Raw genomic sequence first — 6,789 nt, 5'->3', positions numbered from 1 at the left:
AATTCTGGGAATTAAAATCCATAAGACTCCTCAAGGTTTAGCATTGTCTCAATCTCATTATATTGAAAAGGTACTTGAAAAGTTCAAGTATTAGAACTTTAAAGTTGCAAAGACGCCAATTGATATGAACCTTGCTCTTGCAAAGAATAAAGGTGCAAGTCATTCTCAATTGGATTATGCCAGAGTGTTGGGAAGTTTGATGTATATCATGAATCGTACGCGACTCGATATTGTGTGTGCTATAAGTAAACTAAGTCGCTACACTAGTAATCCCGACCAAAATCATTGGTCGGCAATGAAACGAGTTTTGGGGTATTTGAAACATACTCAAAACTTTGCTTTGCATTATAATAGGTATCCCAGCATTTATTGAAGGATACAAAGTGATGCAAATTGATCACCGGTTCAATCGAAACTAAATCCACAAGTGGATACGTTTTTACCATAGATGGAGAGAAAGGTCTTGGAAGTCATCCAAACAGACATGTATCGCTCGCTCTACAATGGAGTCCGAGTTCATAGCTCTAGACAAAGCCGGTGAAGAAGCTGAATGGCTCCGGAATTTCTTAGAAGACATTCCATTTTGGCCCAAACCGTTGGCTCCTATATGCATACATTGCGATAGCCAAGCGGCAATAGGAAGAGCCAGGAGCGTTATGTACAACGAAAAGTCTCGTCATATACGACGAAGACATAATACCGTTAGACAACTACTCTCTAGTGGAATTATCACAATTGACTATATTAAGTCAAGAGATAATGTGTCGGATCCACTAACTAAAGGCCTAACTAGAGAGGTGGTTGAAAGATCATCGAGAGGAATGGGACTATGGCCGAGGACAAGTCATCGTGGCGGTAAATCTACCTAGAAGACTGGAGATCCCAAGATCTAGATTCAAAGAGATCAAACAAAGTCATTGATGACGGTTCAACATTGTCACAATAACTTTTTGGTCCATTCTCGTGATGAGACAATGTTCGCATCTGTGATAAAGCATTAAGGCTTTTTAATGGTTTCTAAGTTTGATACGGGGTATATCAAATAGTGTATCTACAGGATGACACATTTAGAAATCACCTATGTAAGTGTGAAGTGTAAGCCGCTTCAAGGAGAATTTTGTAAGGCCAATTCTCTACGCACTTATGAACCAGGCAGTGTTCAAGGCTGAAACGAACAAAACAATGAGAACCAAAAACCGTTAAAGGGTTAATTATGTGACATGTGATTGTCTAGGTATACACCAAAGCTCGACGGTTCAAAGATATCAAATCTACCGATTGACCGAGTATATCCGACATATGTTCACTACGGAAAGTTCAAAGAGAAATTTACTTATCCAGATGCAATTAATCCTTGCTTACGAAGCACACAGTTTTTTGTCATGCATGTTTTTCATCATATAGCCATTCCCCATTCATGTGGGGGATTGTTAAAGCTAGTTAATGATTGAAGCTAGCTAAGTTGGTGTGAATGAGAAAAAATGGAGGGAAAATGAAGTTTAGAGCAAAGTTCCTTTGAAAAGGAGCTTTGCACCACATTGGTGGTAGAAAGGGAAAGTTAGGTGCTTATATTAGAAAGCACTTCTTCTAGCTCTTAAAGCGTTGAGAAGAGAGACCCCCCTCACGCCGTCGTCGTCGCTTCGCTCGGCTTCGGCTTCGGATTTGGATTTGGATTTGGTCAAATGATCTGATTGATTGATAATCTTTTTGGACCAAATTTATTTAACTTCAATCTTCATTTTCTGAAATTATTTTATATTTTCACGGGAAAATATTAATTGGTAATTAATTAAATTTATGAATAAATTCCAACGTTCCCAACGTTCTTATTTTTTCGAAAAAGGCAAGGCCTTTTCCGACCAACCACCAAACCCGTTTCCGAACTGTATGTTTCGCGGCTATATAAACTGAGACAATGCCTCATTTTTCGACTACTGAAATTTTTTCCTGCATTGCAAATTCTGCATTCTTTTTCCAGAAATAAAACTATCGAGTCTTAGTGTGTTTCGTTGCCAAATTTGAGTTCGTCGAAGTCGTAGGCGTTTGAGGTACCGCCACTCCTGCGACAGGTATATCCGTTTTATCCTAGGAGGAAGTAATCCATAACCTCGGGTACAGTGAGGGGATTAAATTCCTTAAGGACACACAGTGAATTCTGTGGTCTCGGATATTTTATTACTTTCTGCATTATTTTTCCAGTCTCTATTTTTTGCGTTTTTTCCCTTTCTGTTTTTCCGTTTCCAGTTGTTGGTTTCTGTTTTCTGATTTTGAACATAGGTTTCATAATAGTCTTGTCGTTTCTTTGGATGCATTATTTGATATAGGTATGTCATGATAAAGAACCTAATAGAACGTTGTTTCTCACCATGCGTTTTCTCATTGAACTGGTTCGATGTAAATGAGGTTGAAAAATTATGTTTTATAGCACAAGTTTCCCAATGAATATCGGTGAGAAAAATCTTTGTGTTCCTTGCTAAGACTACTTGTTCAAGCTAAGGGTAAATTTCAATGAGAGACCTTAAACCAAAGCGGGAAAATTTTTGTATTCAGTGAAACCAACTTGAATGAAGAGCTTCTCCCATTCTTTTTTAGTTCTCTCTTTGACAGCATAAATAACCATCATTAGCATATTCATATTATGTTTTCCTCGAACAAATTAATTATTCTGCTTCGAATCGTCTTCCATCACCGTGTCTATAATTATCACTTTTCCTCCTTTTCCCTTGCTTGGAATTGACTCTTTGCATTTCTTCAGTATCTTCATACAATCTTCGTCCCTCCAGTCGTGCAGAACACACTGTTTCAACAATATTGAAGAATTAAGTTGAGCAGAAAATGATTGAAAGCGTGAGGTGGAATGGTCAATTTAAAAGTCAATACGTGAAATTTTTGCAAGTCTCAAACGATCGATCAAGAAGAATGAGAGGCAAAATGCTAAAGGAAAATTACAATAGCTAGATTGAGGGTGTGTTTGGTTTGAAGGAGAATATTTTCCATGATAGGGAACTGTCTTCTTACTTGATTATTTTCTTCTAGTATTTGGTAAGTAGAAAATATTATCCCAAAAGTATTTAGAGATAAGCTAAATAAGCACTATGGGAAGTGAATAATAGTAAATAATTGTGTAGGGTAGTTTCAAGTAAGGGCAGTTTAAATTAATTACACGGACAAGCAAATGGTTCTTGTAGCTAAATTGTACCTTGAGTAAAATGGCACTACATGAATGTGGGATCTTATCGAACATATCTCTTCCAACAAAGTCCAAATTCCCACTTCCTTTGAGGTCGCCTATAACATGAGGAAGATCAAGTGCAGTGCACTTTATACTGCAGGGAAGAGCTTTAGCTATAGCTATTGACACAGTACCAGTGCCACCACCAACGACCACCAACGACATTAGCCCCTCAAACACATGTTTATCCTTTTTAATAAGCACATTGATATTCAACCTCGAGTCACTAGCAAATGCATCGTCGAAAATATCACCTAGTACTCTGGGTTCTTCTTCCACAATGTAATCCCAGAAAGATTTTCCATGAGTGGTATGAAAAGCAGTGGGAGAATCATTTTGGAACCAAGCGCTTAACTCGAACCATGCTTTTGAAAAGACCGGATCATGGTTGACAAGCACGAGAGACTCAAAATTGAAGGACTCATTTTTTGCAGAAATTGAAAAGAAAGACAAATGTAGAAATCAACAGTGAAACACAACACAAAATGCAGAAATCACAAGAAAGATGTATAGCAAAACGGGCCCCAACATTTCATTTCATTTTAAGCCCAAGAAAAACATCAAATACATCCAAAAGCTTTCGTATATGAAAGTCACCAAAACTTTCATCTACTCTTATAAATGAAAGCTTTGCAAAAACTTACGATGAATGAAAATAAACTAAAAGATATTAAAAAAAAAAAAAAAAAAATAGGGGGGTTGCAGGCGGTGATGATGGCACCAGCGTCAACATTGTTCATCTGCAAGATCACACGCAAAAGGCACATGATCCTAGTGAGAGCCCGGTCAGTCCTCTCCCTATCTTCTCCAAGGCCCCTGAAGAGCCTCTCAAAATCATTGCGGAGAAGGAGGATGTCTGGTGATGGTGTTTTGAAGCATGGGTGTCTTGCTGCACGACCTCTGATTCTTCTAGCCATTGGAGGGTTGACGGTTTTTTGAATAGTGATGGAGTTTGGGTTTGAGTATATTTTAAATGTGAGAAGAGACAATAGACAACCACTGATATATAGACCGTTTCATCGGGTAAGTGAAAGGTCCCCCAATGGATGATCGATGCGTGGTTGAGCGCATGAACGTAGTGTTTCATATTGGAGTAATTAGACGTAATTTGCAGCTTTTTGAAAACTTAGTTATTACGTTTCTTAGTTCAAAATGCATAAGGGTTCTGCATAGGAGTTATAGGCCTCCTAAAAAGTCTATTGAAAACGGACAATTGTGGTATTATAGAATAACGGTTTGGAATATTATAAACTCATTCTTTTCTATGATAGACGAAAGCAAAATTGATCAATATTGAACTGGAAAAGTAGAGGCAAAAATTCAAAATACAACAAAAAATACATTAAAATGGAAAGCAATCAAGTAGGATGCTCTCTCAAATATCGGCAAGTTGTTTTCTTGTGGCCACTTCCATTGCAAATTGAGCACTTGTTTCTCTTCCCTTGGACTTGAAAGATTCCATGTTGTGAAAAATAAACTTCATTCTCTTTCTTCCAAGTTTGGGCGTGCAGAGAGGTGAAGGAACGTCCATGTTTGCAAACTTCTATGGCACAACACATTCTGACTCTGGAGGGACTACAGAAATAGTTTCATCAAATGCAAGAATGTAAGATTGAACTTTATACATGGGTGAAGAATACTCGTAGATGCTTGAACCATATCCAGCTCTGTACTTCAATCTCAAGGATGTCATCGCGTGAATGCACAGTAATTTCACCAAGTCATACTCTCTACAAGAACATGTTTTTTTAGTAGATTGACTTTGGTAGTTGGGCCATTGCCGACTACGGAGAACTTGTTGACATCCCCATTTATATTATTGACAAACAAGGAGTCACCCTCATTCATCTCTTCCCTTGTCGTCTTTTCAGCCGAAGGCACCAATAAATTGATTGAACCGTTGATAACTGCATGCCTCTGCCTGAAAATTTCAGCAAACCTTCTAGAAATGGAATTTAATAAGGTAGTCACAGGGTAATCTCTTTGTTACACCTCGGAGATTTCGGATTGTTGCATTGTCAATAGACTATGCGAGCTTAAGGTGAGTATGAAGTCCTTATGAGATTAAGGAGAGTATTAGATAGCTTAAAGTGCGTACTATAGGATTTGGAAGTCATATGAATATGTGAAACTAAGTTCGTTAAAGGAAGTGAAATGCAAGACGTGTTTGGAAAGGTTTTCGCAATAGTTGATTTGATGCGTATTTATTAATGTCTTGAGAGGCTGCTATAGGGCCTATCGTATGGTTATTGAAGTGTTATATAAGTGCCAAGAAGGTTCCACAAGGATTGAAAATCAAACGAATCGACGAGAGAAAGTTTCAGAAAACTGTGGGTTGTACGACCACTTATACGGACCGTATAAGTTATACGGCCTGTATAAATGGTCCACATAACCCTTCCAGAGGAGGTATTTTCTTAGTGGGATTATACGGTCCATTTATACGAACCGTATAAATGGCCGTATAAATCAGTCGGGCCATCTTATTCTCTTTATATATATAAGTGACCCTAGTTATATTTTCTCATTTCCCACTTCCCCCAAACCCTTAAAAGCTCTAGGACCTTCTCTCAAGCATATTCCACCCAAACTCAAGAGAAACAAAGATCAAATAGCAAGAATCAAGGTATTCATGTGTTGGAAGGCTCACTAGGGTTAGTAGACTTCAAGAATAACTTGGGTATTGAAGCTAGGGTTTTCATACAAGTTGATAGCTTGATCCAAAGCTCATTCTTATAAGATAAAAGGTTAGTTTTCATGCTTATTTCATGTTATCAAGAATGCTTGGTTGTTGAACAACTTAGGTGGAAGGAGAAAGTACAAAATGAGGTCTAAATGTAGCTTTCATGATGTTTTTGAGTAGTAAACTAACTTGAGTCATGATTCTTAGTATGCTATGGATATAATCTCATTATGAAGGGTATTAGTGATGACAAGGAAGTGTTGTATAAAATTGGGCAAAGGGTTGGTGTGAAGTTGTTGAGATAAGTTGAATATGAGAATGAATTTTGAAGACTTAATGGAATGTGATTACTTGATTATGATATTGTGGATGTTATTATGGTTGTTTGGGAGTTGTTTTATAATATGGTGGAAGTCGATGAAATAGGGGAAATGCTGCCCAATTTTTGTTAGCTCATGAGTTATTCTAGTTTGAATTTAAGAAGTGTCTTTAAGGCTTAACCGTGGTATGAATCCTTCTAAATGTAGATTCTCAAGCTTTGGCGGTGAACGTTAAGTAGTTAAGAATACAAAGAGGTATGTAAGGCTAACCCTTCTTTCTTAAGGCATGATCCTATTGTTGTATACCTTCACGTGAATCCCATAATGTCTTCAATGATGACTTCATTCCTAAAACCACTAAAGCTCATAGTTTTTGATATTCTTATGATGCCATTAGTTCCATCCTATGATAGTTGATCCTCTAAGGAAAGATATAGTGAAAACAATGATGATGATGATGTTGATAATACTTATGTACTCATATATATATATATATATATATATATATATATATATATATATATATATATATATATATATATACTATTATGTAA

At 37.1% G+C, this 6,789-nt stretch overlaps 1 pseudogene; it reads right to left on the bottom strand.

The window, feature by feature from the left end:
• Nucleotides 1-2,492: 2,492 nt before the first annotated feature.
• Nucleotides 2,493-4,149, bottom strand: LOC132061896 (myricetin 7/4'-O-methyltransferase 2-like; annotated as a pseudogene).
• Nucleotides 4,150-6,789: the final 2,640 nt, after the last annotated feature.

The sequence above is a fragment of the Lycium ferocissimum genome, chromosome 7, assembly GCF_029784015.1.
Source record: "Lycium ferocissimum isolate CSIRO_LF1 chromosome 7, AGI_CSIRO_Lferr_CH_V1, whole genome shotgun sequence".
Taxonomy (NCBI): domain Eukaryota; kingdom Viridiplantae; phylum Streptophyta; class Magnoliopsida; order Solanales; family Solanaceae; genus Lycium; species Lycium ferocissimum.
This window is presented reverse-complemented; position numbering and strand designations above follow the sequence as displayed.